Raw genomic sequence first — 22642 nt, forward strand, 5'->3', positions numbered from 1 at the left:
ACCTGCACAGTCTTTCCTTTGCAGAAATATTTATGAAAGTATGATCACATAGTTAGAAAAGCCATAACCCATAAACTATTATATTTGGCCAAGAGTCATTGGTGCTAGGCCGCTGATATTAAAAACATCATGAAAGAAATATGGCGGCAGTGGGCCAAAGGACAACATAATCTCACTCAAAAATCAGCATGACAGTTTTCTTTGGGGATGGAATCTGGGTATTTGCCTGGAGAAGATAAAAGGATGATACATGTAGCATAAGTTACATGCATGTATTTATTTATACTACCTAGAGCCTCCATGTAGTTGTATACTATGATTCTAAAAATTGGAAATCATTATAATATGAAGACAGCGATGTAACAGCTTCGGATAGAAGAGATTGTTTATCATAATCCATGCAATTATTTTATGGAAAAACAGCAATTTAGACATGCTTTATGACTAAGACTTCAAATACTTTTGACCAGAGCCTGAGTCAAAAAAAAGTCTCACATGAATGTAGTTTCCTAGAAAACAGTTAACAGGTACATAAGAAGATTGTGCCTAGACCCAAATCCTTGACTCTTTTTCAATTTTTGTTGAAGGATTTATATATTTTTGCCAGTGTGGCTCTTACAAGGTTTAGGGATGATTGATGGGTCCTGTAGTTTTATAGCTAAAAGCAGGAAAACAGAACAGTACAAATAGGAATACTTATTTAAAAAGAGGACATTATTTTATTTAAAATTTGCATAAGAAGGAAACACAGAACAAACAAATGTTAGTGCTATGAACAATTACAAGGTAATGCCTCTCCTCTCTGTTTTTCTGTATATTACAATTGTATTTTACAATCTATAAAATGAGGTATATTCTCTGTCTCTAGGTTTACTTCAATGATTTTTAGTCGTGGTGTACCATGTTGTGCCAGATGCTTCACTGTCTGCATCATCTATTTATAAGATGGAAGAGAACTGAAGCTGGGATTCTGACTTGAAACAAGAAGTCTAAATTGATGGTTTTCTCATTTGTTTCAGATCAATGGATTGCTCCAATATCGGGCAAGCTGTGGAAATACCGCACTGCCAAAATATCTAGGAGCAGATTTGCTAAAGGGCAAAATGACTAACGCTGGTGAAAATTCGCCAGCGTTACATCATTCAGGCACTTCTCTGATTTACTAGCGGGTGCAGGCATCACATTGCTGGTCAAGGAGATAGATACTAGCATTGATTCGCACACTAATACCAGGCGAATTTTCGCTCTGGCAATGGACCTAACACGGCAAATTCACTAAGATGCAGACTTTACTGAACGTTACCTCTTTTGCCAGACTTGCCTTCGCCAGCTCAGACCAGGCGAAGTGCATTTGAGTACATAGGACTTCCTCAATTTTTACTGGAAACATTTTCTAAGTCCCAAAAAATGCTGGCGTCTATTTTTTTTGGGGAAACCGGGTTCCCCCTACATTTTCTAACATATGGAACATAAACTATACAGTGGGCTCATGTGTAGGGCATTATAAGAACTCTATTTTCTTTATTAAGGTTCTCTGGACTTGTGTAATGTGATGTATTTGCTGCAACATATACGTCCATGTAATTTTATCATTTCCCACCGTAGTGTGAAGTTTGGATTGTATGGGTCTGGGTTAAGCCACCAATGTATATAAGTAGATCTGGGCTGCCAGTGAGTAAAAGTACCAATGTGGGAGACCCAGTCCCCCTTCGCCATTTGGAGCCCACAATTAGGCTCTAGCAAATCTGGGGGGCTTGTTAAACTTGTGCATTATTAATGACATACATGAAGGGGTGGCCTCTGGTGCAGTGATCCTCTTTATGGGAAAAGGGACCCCTCTGCACATTTCTGTATCATCAGCAAAAATAGAAACAGTACTTTTAATGCCCTCTTCCAGGTCATTAATAAACAAGTTGAAAAGTAAAGGGCCAAGTCCAGAGTCCACTAACAGAACCCCCACTAACAACACTGGTCCAATTAGAAAATGTTCCATTTACCACCACTCTTTGTAATCTATCTTTTAGCCAGTTCTCTATCCAGGTACAAATACTATGTTCCGGGCCAACATTCCATTAGCAATTTGTCAGTCTCTCTGCACCATGCCAGACCTCAATGGATCCTGAAAAAGAGGTTTGGAAATCACAGAGCTAAGCTTACGAAGTACCCTGGGATGAATACCATCCGTCCCAGTACCTTTGTTTATCTACCTACTGCTTGCTGCAATACCCTTTGCCATATTGTTTTTTTTTTTTGCCTATATATATATATATAGATATAGCGATGGTCCCAGCTAACTTGAAAGCCTTGAAAGCATGTCTTTTCTTACCCAGCTCAACACCAACACTTCTATTCAAACAAAAAGGTTTTGCTTTCCAAGGATGTTCCTTGCTTACAGGAATGTATATTTATTAAGCAGCATTTTAAAGACTTCCAATTTTTGTTCCGTGTTTAACCCTGTGAAAAGCATTTCCCACTTAATATGTTTCAGAGATGCCCTTATACAGCATCAAGGGCAAATAAGGTCTTGAGCTGTATTAAACTGGCCAAAATAGGGATGTTCACGCTGGAGAAGAGGCACTTAAGGGGAGATATGATAACTATGTATAAACATATAAGGGGATCACACAATAATCTCTCTAATGGTTTATTTGCCAGTAGGTCTTTCCAGCTGAGACAAGGTCACCCATTCCAATATGAAGAAAAGAGGTTCCGCCTAAATATTCGAAAGGTGTTTTTTACAGTGAGAGCTGTGAAGATGTAGAATTCTCTCCCTGAACCAGTTGTACTGGCTGATACATTAGATAGCTTTAAGAAGAGGTTGGATGGCTTTTTAGCAAGTGAGGGAATACAGGGTTATGGAAGATAGCTCATAGTACAAGTTGATCCAGGGACTTGCCTAATTGCCATTTTGGAGTCAGGAAGGAATTTTTCCCCCTTTGAGGCAAACTGGAGAGGCTTCAGATGGGTTTTTTTTTTGCCTTCCTCATCAACTGGCAGATAGACAGGTGAAAAAAAGTAAAAAGGTTGAACTTGATGGACGTGTCTTTTTTCAACCTAACTTACTATGTTACTTACTATGTAATACTATTAAAGTTTGCATATCTAAAATGTAGTGTTTCAATTACTCCCTTATAGAATTGCCTCTGCAACAGAATCTCAAAGGAGATCACTATTCCCTAAATGCTCACCCACGCAAATGCAAGTGATGAGTTCAGTATTATTAGTTATTACAAGATCCAAAATACAAGCTTATTCTGTCTTCGCAACCCCATTACCCCAGTCAATGTCTGCATAATTTAAGTCACCCATAGTAATAATTTAGTTATAGTTGTGAAACTGTTTCTATTTGTAAAAGCTGTTGGACTCCATACTCATCATTTATAGAAGGTGGTTTGTAGCATACACCAATGCTTATTTTCTTTGTAACCTTTTGCCCAGATGATATCTATACCCAGAGGGATCTTACACCCTTGCCAGTGCCATCAATGGTTATTTCTTTAGTGCATGGCTTTAATTCAGGCTTTACATACAAACACACTCCTCCACCCTTTTTAATCCCTCTGTCCATCCTAAAAAGGGTGTAACCATTTAAATTCACAGTCCAGTCACATATTTCATCCCACCAGGTCTCAGTGATACCAAATATATCATAATTTTTAGAGCATGCTATTAACTCTAATATTATTCATATTATTCATCCCAGGGTACTTAGCGAGCTTAGCTCTGTGATTGCCAAACCTCTTTACTTAATTTTTCAGGATTCATTGAGATCTGGCATAGTGCCGAGAGACTGGCGAATTGCTAATGATGTGCCGTTCTCAGCCTCAAAACTATAGGCCAGTTAGTCTGACGTCAGTGGTAGGAAAGCTTTTCGAAGGGTTAATAAAGGATAAGATACTGGACTTCATAGCAAATCATAATACTATGAGTTTGTGCCAGCATGGTTTTATGCGTAATAGATCTTGCCAGACTAACTTAATTTCTTTATATGAGAAGGTAAGTAGAGACCTCGATTCTGGGATGGCAGTGGATGTGATTTACTTAGACTTTGCTAAAGCATTTGATACAGTGCCACACAAAAGGTTACTGGTTAAATTAAGGAATGTTGGCCTGGAACATAGTATTTGTACCTGGATAGAGAACTGACTAAAAGATAGACTAGATTAGAAAATGGAACATTTTCTAATTGGACCAGTGTTGTTAGTGGAGTACCGCAGGGCTCTGTACTAGGTCCCTTGCTTTTCAACTTGTTTATTAATGACCTGGAGGTGGGCATTGAAAGTACTGTTTCTATTTTTGCAGATGATACTAAATTGTGCAGAACTATAGGTTCCATGCAGGATGCTGCAACTTTGCAGAGTGATTTGTCTAAATTGGAAAACTGGGCAGCAAACTGGAAAATGAGGTTCAATGTTGATAAATGCAAGGTTATGCACTTTGGCAAAAATAATATAAATGCAAGTTATACACTCAATGGAGTTTCCTTAAATGAGAAGGATCTAGGGGTCTTTGTAGATAACACGTTGTCTAATTCTGGGCAATGTCATTCTGTGGCTACTAAAGCAAATAAAGTTCTGTCTTGCATAAAAAAGGGCATTAACTCAAGGGATGAAAACATAATTATGCCTCTTTATAGATCCCTGGTAAGGCCTCATCTGGAGTGTGCAGTGCAGTTTTGGACTCCAGTCCTTAAGAGGGATATAAATGAGCTGGAGAGAGTGCAGAGACGTGCAACTAAATTGGTTAGAGGGATGGAAGACTTAAATTATGAGGGTAGACTTTCAAGGTTGGGGTTGTTTTCTCTGGAAAAAAGGTGCTTGCGAGGGGACATGATTACACTTTACAAGTACATTAGAGGACATTATAGACAAATAGCTGGGGACCTTTTTACCCATAAAGTGGATCACCGTACCAGAGGCCACCCCTTTAGACTAGAAGAAAAGAACTTTCATTTGAAGCAACATAGGGAGTTCTTCACAGTCAGGACAGTGAGGTTGCGGAATGCACTGCCGGGTGATGTTGTGATGGCTGATTCAGTTAATGCCTTTAAGAATGGCTTGGATGATTTTTTGGACAGACATAATATCAAAGGCTATTGTGATACTAAACTCTATAGTTAGTATAGGTATATAGAATTTAATTAAAAGTAGGGAGGGGTGTGTGTATGGATGCTGGGTTTTCATTTGGAGGGGTTGAACTTGATGGACTTTGTCTTTTTTCAACCCAATTTAACTATGTAACTATGTAACTATGTAACAAATTTTACCTGACAAACTCTGTGTATGTGCCAGCATACAGCGGAGGTTACTACTTTTCCTTTTGAAATTTGCATAATGAAAACTATATCTTGAGTTAGTATTAGTCTGTTTTCCTTGTAACAGAGGGATCTCCTTAGCTGGTAAACTGTGTGTCCCCCTCACTCCTCCCCCATAACCCCTTACTAATTCCACTGCCCTGTCTACCCTAACTTCCCCATAATTGTTTATCTCCCCCCCCCCTCTTAGCCATTCTTTCCCCTAGCACAGTGGACCCCCTTCCATTGAGGTGCAATCCATCATGACAATTAATGACAATTAAATAGGTTGTACCCCAAGGAACAATCAGCCTAGTGCCCTAGGAAAACAACCCCTTGCTTCCTACACCAAGACTCAAGCCTTATAGAGTGAGACTTATAGAGTAAATTATATTAATTTGCCATTCACGCTAAATGCTAATTTGCTAAAAGTTTGCCTGCTGAGAGGTGACATGCTTTTAAGACATGGCATCAAGTTCCATTTTTATAACTGTGTATGCCTGACTGTGAAATTATCTGCATTCAGTGTATGTAGTGCATTTAACTGCTCCCAATGGGTTTGTAAGTTAAATGCAAAAAAATGGTCTTGCAATTTTTGGAAAATACAAGAGCTGTAAATACACAGAGAATCACTGCAAATGTGCTTCTAAGTCCTAATGTCTCAGGCTATATATCCCTGTCAAAACAGAACAGATTTTCAGGACACCTTCCAATGAGCAGAGACCGAGTCCAAGTCAGTGGCATTGATGGATGTTTCCTATATGGATGTATCCAACTATTAATCCCTCTCTGCTCGTGGGAGTCTATCCTGGAAAGCACTGTTAAGCTCCTTGAGGATTGTAGCTCGAAACCTCTGGAATAAATAACCCAGATTCATTAACTATCATTCTCATAAATATAAATAAAGCTGTCACATGCCGTAGCATTAAGAGGTATAGATAACGTGGATATGTAAATTCCCCCAAACAAATATCATAATTAGACAGAGATAGATGGATACACAGATAGAAAGACAGACAGACAGATGAAAGATAGATGGATATTGAGTTAGATAATAGACATACTGACATATATAGACAGATAGATAGATGAACAGATAGGAAGATAGATGACAGATAGGAAAATAGATAGATGGATAGAGATATAGATAGATAGATAGATAGATAGATTAGATAGATAGATAGATAGATAGATAGATAGATAGATAGATAGATAGATAGATAGATAGATAGATAGATAGATAGATGATAGATAGATAGATAGATAGATAGATAGATAGATAGATAGATAGATTAGATAGATTAGATAGATAGATAGATAGATAGATAGATAGATAGATAGATAGATAGATACTGTAGATAGATGGCTAGAGAGATGAACAGACAGATATGGCATTTATACTCATATCTGATAGGGTATGTTTTGAACAAGCACATACCCTATTCCTGTGGATGGCTTATGTGTTCTATCCATTCTCTTTTATGATACTGAATCTGTACATGGGCACAAAGAACAAGATTATCCTAAAAAAATCAGAGGTGCTAGTTGAAAATTCATATAGAAGGGCTGCACTGTGATTTAATATGCAATGGCTTTTCTTCTGAACTGGTAATACTACTCTAAACCCAGGGTGACTGGAAAAACAGGACCCTAAATGCTTTGGAGAACAAGCTATTTAGAGCCATATGTCTGTATTGCTCACAGTTTTGTCCATCCATTCTTAGATACTAGTCAATCATCATGTTCACTTTCTCCGCTTGTTGTATTAAAGGGTGATTCTGCATCCATATGTAATAAGGGCATGATGCTTTTGTGCAGAAATTATTTAATACTGATAAAAAAAATTAACAATAGCTTTCATTTTATCAACAGGAAATCTTTGCTTTCCATTTTAGCATCTTGAATTGTTCTTAGATAATAGAGCAGAAAATTTCTTCTTCAGAGGCAGATAATGAATTCCTTGCATTGGAAAACAATTTTCTCATTGTATCCCTTAGGAATGCAATGTTCTATCATAGATGCCATTAAGTTTGCTTTTCAAATTACTGTAATTAAGAAGAACAATAACATTTTAAAGACCAGGGGGCAGATTTACTAAAGATTGGGTTTTTCCCATCTGTATTCAGTCCTGTTGGGTATTGACCAAATTTAAAATTTAATTTTTCCCCTCTTTTCTTGTGTTGTGGTTGTATTTTTATGGGATTAGATAACTTGGATGTTTTCCACTTTTTATGAAATGTATTATTATTTGAGACTTTAAGTTGCTGAGGTTATAGAATATCATGGAATGAATAGCATTTACTCCTGTAATGCATGGAACTGCACATATCCTCTTAACAAAGTTAAAGTAACCAGAGATGAAGATTTACTATTTTGAGAAGCTTACTATGTGAAAACTTCATACAGATTTGTTTGACTTGAGATCTAATTAGCATATTTGAGTCTTTGGCCATTGGTTTTTTTTGGGGTATCCTCCTTCCCCCCTAAATTTGCTAACATATGGCAGCTAAACTATACTGTGGGCACATGTGTAGGGCATTATAACAACTTTATATAATTTTATTAAGGTTCCCTGGCCTTGTGTAGTGTAATGTATTTGCTGCAGCATATACGGCCATTGTACTGCACGCCGTATGCTAATTAGCCAACGCTAGCTAGCGTAACTTCGAACTGCTGAGCGTAATTTCGCTAGCGTAATTTCGCCAGCATTTGGTAACCTGTGCTCAACTTCGGATCTTCGTGAAATACCATTGTCCAGGCGAATTTACGCCTGGTGAAGTGTTGCGATGTGTGCAAAGCCGTCGTGAATTTTGCCCCATAGTGCCTATGCAGCGCCTTTCCAAGACTGTGCACTACTGTAGGTCCACAAAATGCCTAGGCACTGGAAGACCCTTCTACATATACTAAATTGATGACCTATGTTGAGATATTTGATCACAAATATTCTGTGTGGTCTCCCATATGTAGAAAAGGCCACTGCGGGTATTTCATTTCATTTTAACAATGTGTTTATTGTTTTTCATAAACAAGTCAATAATGGAGCAGTACATATACAAAATTCCAAAATATTGAATGTAGAAGTTCAAAATAGATAAGAGCAATTACATGAAAAATACATGAAATAAAAGCATCAAAGCACTTGAACATAAAATGGGAAATAATTAGACAATTTCCATGAAAAATTCAGTGCATATACACAAAAGTCAGTGGCCACGCATTTCAATGTTCGGTCCACCTCAGATGTGGGTAAAGGTAGTATTCTGTAAAACATACTTACACCGAGTAGATAAATTGTAACTGTACATTCCATTCTTACAGAAACCTAAAAAGGTAAATCTTACATTTTCGGGAGGTGGTAATACTGCCCTAACCAACCTGTTATTTTGTTAGTGTGTTAGGTTTTTCTGTAAGGAACTATTCAGAACTGTTGTAAGGAACTAACCATAATTGTTTCCTTAATCTGTGGATATAGTATGTCTGATGTAATAAATACCAATGCTGCCTTCTTCTTTGGTTAATCATTGGTTTCAAAGGCTACCCTTACTCTTGTAATCAGCTTTAGAGAATTGATCTGGCTAGAATGGAAATCGCCTCTCACAGAATGGAAATAGTCACGCTGCACTAAGCCTCAGTGAAAAAGTGCCAGGAATCAAAGCATCACAACAGAATCCTTAGGCAAAGGCAGACAGGAGGAAAATACAAACAGCCAATGATGTAACCAAGTCCACATCACTTTGCAAAGTTGCTAGGCCTGAGTGTCCCTTTAGGACCAGTGCACATGCACCAAGTGTCAAAATGTGCACATATTGGCATTGTATGTATCCAAATCAGGGTGTGATGACGTGAATCTAGATACACCATGTTGCTGAAGGGAAGGAATGCACTGAAAAGTTTGCTTGGAGGTAAATCCCTTACAAGAGCCCCTTTAAGAAAATCTATATAAACAAACGTTGTCTTAATGTTACTTCTTAAACCAATGTTAATGCTCCGTAGATTGCACTATATAAATTGTACTGTATAAATTTCTACTGGTTGTCCTGTGATTTTATTATCACCGTTGGGTGTTTGATGTTTGCCTCACTTTTATTTCCCTTTGATATTAGTTATAGTGGCATTATTTCTTCTGTCATATACAGAATTAATTGCTGCATCCAACTCTGGATGCATTAGGCTTATTAGCTGTTAAGTGTCTCCTTATAAGTGTCTCCTTGCATATAATGAAAGGGGTACTCATGTTTATTACTCTAACAATGTTTCATTGGAACAAACAGGCAAAATAAGAAGTCCATCCATTCAAGTTTTCAGTGCAGCTTATTAGAGTGTATATTTTGCAGTTATATTTACAAGACACAACTACATTCTAAATGGACACTATAATCCCATAGCCTCTTTTTTTAAAGAGTTGTTTTTAAATTCTAAACTCTAGATTAAAGCTAATGTGTCAATGGTGTAGGTTATTGCATTGGAGCAAATTTGCCCAGTTTTTTCTTTCAAATCCTTCTAAATATTTTCTATAATATAATGTTTATTGTCCTTTTCCCTTGTACTCATTATAAATAGTAGTAAAACAATAAAGAGCAGAACTCTGTTTCTCTTTGTATCCTCTAGCAATGTCCTAAAAGGTGTGCGCTCACAAAACATTGTGGCGCATACAAGCATTTTGTGTGAAAAAACAAAATTTTGCATTTATTTTAACCTGAGTATACAGTTTTTAAAAACTGTGCACAAAAGAATTTTGTTGCTCATATAGCTGAGAAGGAATTAGTGGGAACATTATCCTCTAGGTATTCATACATGGCCAGATTTTAACTGCCAATTTGGCTCCTTCATTCTGAGTTGGCAGTTTGTTGATATGATCAGTATCCCTTTCATTGTGATCTGATTGTTTGACCCTATTTAAGATGGTCATATTGAGGAAATATTTGTTTGTTTGGCAACCTGAACAGAAGATCAAATCTTTTAATGTATGGCCAACTTTAGCCCTAGGCTTGCTGAAATGATCAATCACTCAAAAGTAAATTCAGGTGTCTCATGGAGGTCAGCATGTGTTCCATGTTTCTTAAGGAAAAATACTGTTTTGCCCCCTCAATTCTTATTTAGAATTGAGGGGGCTAAAGGGGCAAATTTCTTCTAGTTCACACAAACAAATTTAATTCTAAAGGCCTCAATACAAGCTGAATGACAATCCATATGGCTTATTAAATTTGACAGCCCAACATGTCTCTTTTTTGAGTGAATGGTATGCTATGTACATTTTAATATTGAGGATTGAATAGTTATTAACTATTAGGACAAACAAGAAGATTCGGGGACATTTAGTCGTCTCTTCTTTGGGCGGCTAATCTCCCCGAACTGCCTCCCTGCCGGCAATAATCTAAATCACCGGTGGGATGGCACTCGGAGCGATTCATTTTCCAAAGTTGCCCCAAAGTTACCTCACAAGGAAACTTCCATGTACTGTAGAACAACTGATCCTTTGACTTTCAGGGTCTATTGTGGCTAGATTAAAGATGGACATATTCGGGCAGATATACTGCAAGATTAGGGTCCTTTGGGCCTATTTGGCAGTTTACCCATGTATTGGACCTTCCGACAGGCCTACCTGACCAATATCTGAACAAAAATAGGACAGATATCGATCAGGCAGGTTTGGTTTTCCCCTCAATCGAGGACCACATTGACAAATTTATGCATCCTCATCCCATTAATGGCTATTTTTTATTGCTTTAAATCTGATTGTTTAACATTACGTCTTATCGATCGGATTAGCCCGATTTTGCCCTGTTCATTAGTGATGAACAGAAAAGCCCGGTTCAACTGCATATCCACCTAAATATATTTTTTTTGGGCACATTTTTCATTTGTAATGGCTTCACAGGCTGCATACCAGTGCTAGGGTTTTGGATCCTATTCATGAATGTGTTGGTTCTGCCATTGTATGCATATGTCAGAACCTTGATATGTTAAAAACTCAATTATCCCAAGGTCCATAAGAAACAAACAGCCTTTTCAGGTCACAGCAAACAGACTTGCTCATGCACTTTTTGAAAAGCAGGAGTAGGAATTTAATAGGACAGATGCCATTGGCATTGGTAAAATGAAGGTGCACACATTGGGCCAGATTCAATTCATTGACAAGAAGGTTTATCACATGGTAACTGATGGACGAGATTCAATTTGAGTTGCACAGAAAAATATATCTCACTGTTTATATTGTGAAAGTTTTTTTCCTCCTTGAATTGAATCTCATCCATGAGTTTTCACGTGATAATCTGGCCAATAGTTTGCTAAAGTAACTTGGTTGGTGTGGTGTTTATACAAATGGCCTGTAGATGTCACTGTGCTTTATACTGTGCATACTTCCTGACAGCTTAAAAGTGAAAGTTACTGTTGTGTAATGGCTGCATGAGTCTGCTAATAAAGCACTGTTATACTCTCCTCATACTCGGATACACAAAACATAACAAATTGGCAACAGGATGGCTCTTCTACCTCTGCAGCAGCCTGCACCTTTTCTTCCAAACCCTGGTGAGCCTACCATACCTTTTACTGCTTATGTTTGAAAATTACATTATTGCTGCGGACCAAGGGGAGATTTCTGCTGCTAGAAAGCGTGCTTTACGTATTCACTGCCTGGGAGCAGAGGGACAGCGTATATTCTATACATTACCATTACCTGATGAGACTTATGAAACTGCACTTACTGCTATAAAGAACTTTTTTGTGCCAAGAGTAAATGTGGTTGCTGAAAGATATAAATTCTGTCAACGTGGACTACGTAATGGTGAATCTACAGACCAATTTGTAGCAGCTTTGAGAGAGCTGGTTGTTACCTGTGAGTTTGGGCCTGTAACATATGAAATGCTAAGAGACCAAATAGTGGAAAAAACAAACTCTCCTCGCATTAGAGAGAGACTGCTCCTAGAGCAGGATTTAACCCTTGCAAAGGCTATTACAGTTGCTAGCCAAATTGAAACAGCAGTGGCAGAGGCTAAAACTCTCAGTCAGGGAACTGCTGGGAATGTACAGCACTGTGGCCTAATAATGCACAGTCACAAGCAAAATACAGTGCTAAGGAAATTGATTCACCTACACTGCAAAACCATGCAGCAAATACATATAGAAAACACTGCTTTTGGTGTGGTTCAACACAACACACTGCAAATTATGTTACATGTCCTGCAAAAGCGGTGCGGTGCCACAAATGCACAAAGGTTGGACATTTTGCTAAGATCTGCCGTAGTTCTGCTAAAGATGTTCATGAAGTCACTACTACAAATGTTACAGTATTAAGTGTGGATAAAGCTGGTACATTTATTCCAGACAAGTTTATATGCACTGTCAGCGTCAGTACTGCTTCTGCTGACAAGGGGCACTCCATTAACCTGATGCTTGATACAGGTTCAGCTGTTTCCATACTACCAAAGGATATTTTCTTGAAATATTTTTCAAAAGATCCGCTTGTTGCACCTGCCCTGAAACTGGTCCGTTACTTAAAGGATTTAATCCCTGTGCTTGGTTGCTTGCCAGTGACTGTACAATTTGAATCAAATACTGCAAAATCTGACATTTACATTGTGAATAAGGGTACTGCTATACTTGGAAGGGATCACGTTGCTGCATTAAACCTACAATTAGTTGATGGTCTCATTACTACAGCAGAAGATAAAGAAGCAGGTCTGACCGGCACTCAAACGGATCCACCAGACCAGAGATATTCAGTTAAAAGATAAATTTATTGGTATAAAAATTAAAATTATAGCTTCATTTCCATCCACCCTACACGTTTCACACCCTTCAGGATGCTTAGTCATGGGCTCCATTCCACTCATTACTACAGCACCACTGCCTGCCACACAGCCAGTGTCTAAAATTTCACCACAAAGCAACACTTCACTGGGTTGTGCAAAGAACTTTGTACACAAAGTTAAGTTGAGATCAGATGTAAAACCAGTACGCCAGAAATTGAGGGGATTGCCCTACTCTATAAGGGAGACTGTCTCACAGAAACTGGTAGAGCAAGATGTGATTGAAAAATCAGAATCCTCTGAATGGGTTTCACCAGTTGTTGTAACAATGAATAAAACTTGAGGTGTTCGATTGTGTGTTGATCTCCGTGAAACTAATAAAGCAGTTGTTATGGATAATCATCCCTTGCCACACATAGAGGAAATATTTTCAGAACTCCGAGGAGCAAAATTTTCCGTACTGCATGAGGAAAGTAGAGACCTCACTGCATTTATCACCCATGATGGTTTGTTTCGGTTCAAGCGTGTACCTTATGGACTGGCTTCAGCACCGAGCTTCTTTCTCTTCCTGATTATTTCAATCAGGAAGAGAAAGAGAACAGATGGGAGTGGGTGGATCCGTTACTAGGGGATAGTGAGGTTAGCAACACAAATCCGGATTGTTGCTTTCCGGTGGTATTAGTAATAACCCAATGGGACTTAGCCCCCTGCCCAAATAGTTCAAATACACTCAATAAGAATAAAACATATTAGTACAATAAAAGGCAATATTTATTAAACACTAAGCCAAAACACTTCAGCTAAAACCAGTTAAAATAATAATCATGGCTGCATATGGAAAACGGGATCCCTTAGTACAGGTGTAATCTATGCACTAGTGCCAAGTACATGTCTAAAAATATGCATAGTAAATTACTGCCCAATGGGGCGTATATCGATACACTGAGCACAGCAGTGCAATGGTGAAATGGAGGTCCCAATATTCAAATTAGATATGTAGTCTTCCAATATCCGATATTGGTATCCAGAACAAGTTCCTGCAAGTGCACAGTAATGATAGTGTGTCCAGGAGTCAAAAGAATCAAACGGATTGCCGTGTGGACAGTACGCACTTAAGACCACTCTCTGCAGCAACGTATGGTATCATAGCCGGGCTATTAATAAAAGAACGGGAGTTCGCCCAACATGGTCAAGAAATGCACGGGGGGCCCACCCATGTGGAGTTGGTCGTAATTTGATATAGATCAGCGGGAGGGGCAGAAATGCCGTCACCCAAAATGATATCTCCGTGAAATACTCACGTCCCCCACGATAAGCAGCCTCAGCGTGGCGACCTAGTTCCCGACCAGTACAGTCCAATGAACACTCCCAAGTATAGTAGGCGTCCCAAAAAACGGCTCCGTTTGTTCTCAGCATAAGTGGCTGTCTCTCATAGAGAACCTCCAGGCAGGACACTTGGAATACAACCAATAGATCTCACGACGTAAATACGTCATGGTCACATGACGTTTCTTTTAAATTTCACAGTAATTCCGGATTTCCGGTCTCTTGACAAAGCCACGTTGGTGGCGAAACGGCTGTCGAGGTGCAGCGCATGCTGCGGTTGCGGAGCTCCCTGCCTGGAGGTTCTCCCCCCATGCATTTCTTGACCATGTTGGGCGCACTCCCGTTCTTTTATTAACAGCCCGGCTATGATACGTTCCTGCAGAGAGTGGTCTTAAGGGCATACTGCCCACACGGCAATCCGTTTGATTCCTTTGACTCCTGGACACACTATCATTACTGTGCACTTGCAGGAACTTGTTCTGGATACCAATATCGGATATTGGAAGGCTACATATCTAATTTGAATATTGGGACCTCCATTTCACCATTGCACTGCTGTGCTCAGTGTATCAATATACGCCCCATTGGGCAGTAATTTACTATGCATATATTTAGACATGTACTTGGCACTAGTGCATAGATTACACCTGTACTTAGGGATCCCGTTTTCCAATGTGCAGTGCTGCTTATTATTTTAACTGGTTTTAGCTGAAGTGTTTTGGCTTAGTGTTTAATAAATATTGCCTTTTATTGTACTAATATGTTTTATTCTTATTGAGTGTATTTGAACTATTTGGGCAGGGGGCTAAGTCCCATAGGGTTGCGTATACAAATTTACATTTTGTTTGTGGACACCCCGGCCCATTGGTCCTTATACATAATTGTATTTACTGCCTATCAGCACCCTTCTCTCACTTTATTCCATTGTTGCAGTTTCCGGTGGTATTATATACAAGAACTGAGTTTCAACTAATGTGAAACACAGACAGGATGGTCTCTACTCCAGGCTCCTTCTCCCTAAGTCTCTTGATGGGGAGATAAAACAAAGTATCCTGTGCAGAAGCGCTTTTAAAACATTTTAATAAAAAAGTAAAAACACACTCACAAACACACTCTGGTACAGCGCATTGAAATGTCCTTGTACAGTCCTTCTGGCGCTTGGGTTTCCTTGGCGTCCCTTGGAACTTTGTGCTGCTTCTTTTAGAAATCACGAGCGGCACTGCTCCGAATCGCAGGCGTAAACACACTCGGCGCTTCTGCACGGTTAGAGCGTAGGGGCGTAATCACGCTGTTGTTTTCAAAGACTGATGTCTTCTATACTTTATAGATCCTGCACTACCCACTATGGTTACTTCAGATGCTTCAGACTATGGCATTGGTGCAGTTCTCACAAAGATCCATGCTGAACATACAGATAACTGTTGCATTTGCATCCAGAACACTTACAGAGACAGAGCATACGTATTCAACTGTTGAAAAAGAAGCTCTAGCGTGTGTTTGGGCAACAGAAAAATGGAGAACCTACCTATTGGGTAGAGAATTTACCTTATGCACTGATCATAGCCCTTTAACTACACTGCTTACAACAAAGGGACTAGGAAGAGCTGGAATGCCCATAGCTAGAGCGTCAGCAAGGATACTGAATTTCAACTACAAAATGCAATACAAACCAGGTTTGAAAAATGTTACTAAAATGTCATGTTTACCTTTACCTGCAGCTTCTGATACACTGGATGAGGACATAGAAGTTATAGCATTGACTGATTTACTATCATCTACAGTTACAGCTGCTGATTTTAAGCAAGCTTGCCTCATATGTCTAATTCAAGTAAAATTACGGGACATCTTACAAAGCAAATTGCCAAATGCTGAGAAGAAAATCAGTCCTGATCTTCAACCTTACTACAGGATTAGACATGAACTGTCCTTAGTAGATGGCTATGTTGTCCGTGGAGCTCACCGTTTACTTGTACCAGAGACCTTGCAAGAAAAGCTCATACAACTTGCACATGAGAGTCATCAAGGAATTGTACATACAAAACAAAGACTACGAGAACTATACTGGTGGCCAGGAATGGATGCTGATGTGGTAACTGCCATTGAGTCTTGTGTTACTTGTCAGAATCATGACAAAACAGCTATCACACATACACCACCACTTCAGCCAGTACCATTCCCTGATTCAGCATGGGAAAATCTTGCTATTGATATTGTCGATTATTTTGCAGATGCTCCTATAGACTGTAGATTTGCTATAACCTTGATAGACTATTACAGTAAATGGCCTGAAATTGCATTTGTTTCTCATATAACATTAGCTGCAGTAATAACATTTCTGTCTACAGTCTTCAGCAAAGAAGGTAATCCAAAGGAGTTAATATCAGACAATGGACCACAGTTTGTCTTATATGAGTTTGAATCCTTTCTGAGAGAGAGAAATATTGTGCATAGGAAATCTTCAGTGTATTACCCACAAGCAAATGGAGAAATTGAGCGATTCAACAGAAGTCTGAAAGAAGCACTACAGACAGCAAATATTACTGGGAAATCTTGGAAAGTATTTACAACAGAGTTCCTACATAACTACAGAGCAACGCACCCTGCAACAACCCAATCATCTCCAGCTGAATTATTACATGGCAGACAGATGCACACTAAGTTCCATATTGCAGACATCAAACTTCCACAAAATACTGTGCCTACAAAATCATCTACTGCTGACATTGTGAAATGTCAACAAGCCAAATGTAAGGCTTATACTGACAGAAAACGTGGTGCAAGAGAAGTACACTTTCAGCCTGGATCTTTAGTCAGAATTAAGAAACCAGGAATACTGAAACAAGGACTAAATTCACTGCACCACTTGAAGTGAGACGCCAGCGAGGACCACACACATACATATGAACTTTCTGATGGACGCATATGGAATGCAAGTCATCTTGCTCCGGTTAGATATGACTTTGGAGAAGCTCCATTTGATGAAGGACATTTTCCTACTCCTGATGTCAACTGCAATAGGCCTGAAGAAAGTGAAGCTATAAGGCATACTGAGAGAATCAGAAAACTACCTGCATGGACCCAGGACTATGTTATGTGAATAATGTATATTATTGCTTTAAAATGCATTGTTGTTGTTTATTACATTTGCCCAAATGCTTTCCTACTATAGCGGGAATATGTGGTGTTTATACAAATGGCCTGTAGATGTCACTGTGCTCAAGACTTATACTGTGCATACTTCCTGACAGCTTGAAAGTGAAAGTTACTGTTGTGTAATGGCTGTGTGAGTCTGCTAATAAAGCACTGTTATACTTTCCTCATCCTCGGCTACCTAAACATAACAGTTGGCAAACCCTTATGAAGGGATAAAATATGTTCTCCATTCGATTTACTAGTTTTCTAAAAAGAAAAAAGTAAAGGAAACACTACATTTCTAAATATGTAGGAATAATGTAAGTTTGAAAAAAAGACATTGAATTCAATATTTTGTGCTGAAAATATTATGCTGAGGCTGGGAAGGTAGGGGCAGAAACTATTGCACTGTTATTAGTGCTCAATGCTAGATATGCAAGCATATAATTTCTGCCAGCAATAAGATTATTGTTAGGCTACAGAGCGCTCCCTTCTTTCCAGCCCCATACCAGTACTGTTTTACCCAGTAGATCCGACTCACTAGCCCTGTGTAATAGGAAGCATTTTAATAGATTGTGGCCAGCGAGATCCCTTCTCCCTGACTCACCATAAGAAGCATATCACAGTTACAGTTCAAGCACGATCCATTCTATATAGCCAACCTTATGAAGTACGTGTAAAAGTTTCAGTGCAATACTCTCCAACCAGCCCTCATAGTCTCTCATAAATTGCCAGCGTCTTCCCCCGATCCTGTCAAATCAATCAGTGAGTTATAACTCTTATCGATTCCTTTTGCCATTGCAGATTCAGCTGCCTGATAGGACTATCAATGTTTCTGCTTTTCTTGATTCCGGGAAATTTCATGGATGTCGCTTTTGCCAAGTTCCTGAGAATTCCTCTATTCCCTCTGTCTAATCACCGGAGGGTTATGGCAATTGATCGACTGTTGACTTCGGGGATAATCTCTGAGACATCAGGAGAAACTGTCCTTTCTTTTAATAGACTGTCCCGTGGTTCCTGTAGTGTTGGGGCTACCCTGGCTCCATCTGCATAATCCTACTATTGACTGTTCTGCCAACCAGATATCTCATTGGAGCCCTTTCTGTCAGAAGAACTGTTTACCTGTGAAGTCCACTGACCAGGTGTCCCTTGCTGCAGCAGACCTTCAGTCATTGCCCGCAGTGTACAAGGACTTTGCGGATGTCTTCTGCAAGAAGTCTGCTGAGTCTTTTCCTCCTCATCGTCCGTACAATTGTCCCATTGAACTTCTTCCTGGTACCATGCCCCCAGTGGTCATACCTACCCCTTATCACCTGCTGAGACTTCTGCGATGAAGAAAAATATCCAGCAAGGATTCATTCAACCTTCATCTTCTCTGGCAGGGGCGGGGTTATTCTTTGTAGAGAAGAAGGATGCCAATTGAGTACCTATATTGACTACAGGGGCTTGAACAAGCTCACAATTAAAAATCGATACCCTCTGCCCCTCATCTCTGAACTCTTCGATCAACTCAGAGGGACTAAGATCTTCACTAAGTTGGATCTTCGAGGAGCATACAACCTTATCCGCATCCGAGAGGGCGATGAATAGAAGATAGCCTTCAACACCAGAGATGGGCATTACGAGCACCTGCTAATGCCCTTTGGCCTTTGCAACGCCCCTGCCATTTTCCAAGAATTTGTGAGTGACATCTTCAGAGATCGTTTGGGGCAATCCGTAGTCGTGTACTTAGACGGCATTTTAATATTCTCCAAAGACTTGGAAAGTCACCAAATCCAGGTGAAAGAAGTTCTCTTCTGTAAGAGAGAAAACTCCCTTTTTGCCAAGTTGGAGAAATGTGTCTTTAAGGTGCCTAAGATTCCCTTCCTGGTTTATATTATCTCTTGTGAGGGATTCGAGATGGATCCTTCTAAAGTCATGGCAATTCAAGACTGGCCTTTCCCCACAAGCACCAAGGCCATACAAAGATTTGTTGGTTTTGCTAATTACTACTGACCATTTATCAAGGGGTTTTCCTTCCGTATTGTTCCTGTCTTGGCTCTCAATCGGAAGGGAGAATATCCTAATGCCTGGCCCCCTCACATCCTGGAGGCCTTTCAGTCCCTGAAAGACTCATTTTACTCTGCCTCTGTCCTGCGACATCCTGAACTCCTACAATCCCTCTTCATTGAAGTAGACACATCTGACATTGGAGCTGGAGCTATCCTCTCTCAGAGACAAGTCGCAGATGGGAAACTACACCCTTGTGCATATTTTTGAAGAAATTCTCTGCTGCTGAGCAAAATGACGATATCGGGAATCATGAGCTTCTGGCCGTTAAACTCGCACTCAAGGAGTGGCGACACTTCCTGGTAGGAGCACCTCACCCTATTACTATTTACACTGATCACAAAAACTTGGAATTCATCCAGACTCTCAATAGACTGAACCTTCGTCAGGCTCGGTGGGCACTCTTCTTCACACAATTCAACTTTGTTCTTACATACTGCCCTAGCTCCAGGAATCGGAAGGCAGATGCCCTATCCCGAAGCATTGTACCTGAGGGTAGCATCAGTGAAGATCTAGAACCAATTGTTCCCCCCACAAAAATCATTGCTTCCCTGTTCCCGCAACTGGCTAGCCAGATCCTAATGGTTCAGTCCTCTTAGATATGGTATACGTGCCACCCGAATTCCATATACCCATTCTTCAGCAAAGCCACAGTTTCAAGCAGGCTGGACATCCTGATGTCCAAAAGACCTTTGAGTTTGTTAATCGTCTCCTTTGCTGGCCAACTCTCTGAAAAGATATGAAAGACTTTGTGGCGGCCTGTGCCATTTGTGCCTCTTCCAAGTCCAGTCATTCTCGTCCTAGCGGTCTATTGCAACCTCTACCTATTCCCTCCCATCCTTGGACTCATTTAGCTATGGACGTTGTCGAACTACCACCTTCCAAAGGGAATACTGTAATATGGGCAGTTATTGACCGCTTCAGCAAGATGGCACACTTTATTCCTCTTCGGAAACTTCCCTCATTGAACTCTCTCAGTTGTTCATTCAATTTATCTTCCATCTTCATGGCTTCCCAGTGGAGATTATATCAGATAGATGTTCCCAGTTTGTGTCCAAGTTCTGGTGCTCTTTGTGTAATGACCTGGGTATTGCTCTTCAATTCTCCTGCCTATCACCTTCAATCCAACAGGGCAGCTGAAAGCATAAACCAAGCTCTGGAACAGTTCCTGAGAATTCATGTGTCCTTCTGTCAGGGCGATTGGGCCGATCTACTCCCTTGGGTGGAATTCTCTCATAACAACACCAGTCATGCCTCCTCTGGTAGATCGCTCTTCTTGACCATGTATGGGCAGCATCCACAAGCTTTTCCTCAAGACTTCCTCTTGTCTGATGTCCCAGCAGCCCATGATCACGTAGCCCACATGTCTGCCATTTGGTCAGCTACCCAAGCCAATTTGGAGAAGAGTTCCCTGTCTCACAAGAACTATGCTGATCGTAGAAGGAAATCTTCTCCTTTATATAAAGTTGGGGACAAAGTGTGGCTTTCAATGATAAACATTCATCTCAAGGTTCCTTTCCCCGAGTTGGGTCCAAAATTTGTTAGTTAATTTCCCATTGAGGAAATCGTTAACCCTGTGGCGTCAGACTTCAGCTTCCCCCTGAGATGCGAATCCCTAATGTGTTCCATGTGTCTCTATTGAAACCAGCCATCGTTAATTGCTTCTCTTCTGAGCAAACACCTCCTTCTTCTGTTATTGTGGATGGCCAACAGGAATACGAGGTAGAGAAGATCTTGGCCTCAAGAATCTCCAGAGGGTCCCTTCAGTTCTTGATCCAGTGGAAAGGTTTCAGTCCAGAAGAGTGCTCCTGGGTTAAGCAAACTGATGTCCATGCTCCCAGTTTGGTAAAGGCATTCTTCAAATAGAAGAAACTAAGATGTGGTGGTCCAGTTGCCCACCCCTGGGGGAGGGGGAACTGTTAGTAGTGCCCAATGGTGCTCCCATCTCCGTCGGCGCTGCACCCATGGTCGCCACTTGGAGAGTGGCACCGGTGGCTCGTCGCCAGCGCAATGACGTCACCCGTCCGGCGCGAAGAATTGAAAAAGCCGGTCACTGGTTCAATGCCCGATAATAGGAATTCCTGTCTTGTGTTCCTGGGTTCCCTAAAATCCTATTTTGCTGTTTCCTGGATTCCTGGGCATATAAATCATCACAACGTGGAAGTTGGGGCATGCTTAGTCAGGGTTAGGGCAGGATAAGGTTTGCATCAAGTCAATGATTGGTCAAGTCATGCATCATTATTATACATGGACCAATTGAAAGCAATTTTTTTCCCATGAGCGTTTTATAATTTTGTATGAATTGTTTTTTTTTCCAGTCTGCAATTTAAAAAGGATATAAGAATTCAAATCACCTAAGAATTGTACTGTCTACAACATGCTAAAGGTTCATTTTATAGAACAAGAACATTTTAATCATCAAAACATGGTCCCTCTACTTAGTAATTATGACCTGCTGCAAACCATTGCCTATGATATCAGCCTGGGACTAATTGTTTGCAGCACGGAATATTCATGTAACTAGTCGAGATCTTAAGAAAGGACTGTTTGTGAGCCACTGTGGTTATTGCAATAACACTGAGAATACCATACAAAAATAGTAGTTTGTGATCTAGCAACACAGAACTTGTTCCACATCCTCAGTGCAGACTGGCTAACCTTCTGTCATCATTGAAATCACTGCCTTGGAAGCTGTTTATTCCATCCTTCTATTTACCTAACCTTCTGTCATCATATCAATTCAGGTCATTAATAGGGGTGGAGGTCCATAGTCACCTCCCTCCAGCACACTATACAGATCCTGTGTTGCTTGGTAGAGCAAGTCTATATAAGGTCTCCATAAAGATCACCATGTTGATAAATTTTATAGCAGCTCATCTATGTGTTCTTTCAGTTCTCTACTCACTCATGATTCTGCATGGATACTCACATGGCACTACTGAGTCTAAGAAGTGAAACCCACCTAAATAGGAGTGATCCCTGATAGAAACCACAATTGCTGATATCCCATAACTGCAGTATATTCTCTGTAGAAGGCATCTTTCATTATGTAGAGACCTTTCTATGCTCTGCAGTGCTAGCTGGATGGTCAGCA

The sequence above is a fragment of the Xenopus laevis genome, chromosome 9_10S, assembly GCF_017654675.1.
Source record: "Xenopus laevis strain J_2021 chromosome 9_10S, Xenopus_laevis_v10.1, whole genome shotgun sequence".
Taxonomy (NCBI): Eukaryota; Metazoa; Chordata; class Amphibia; order Anura; family Pipidae; genus Xenopus; species Xenopus laevis.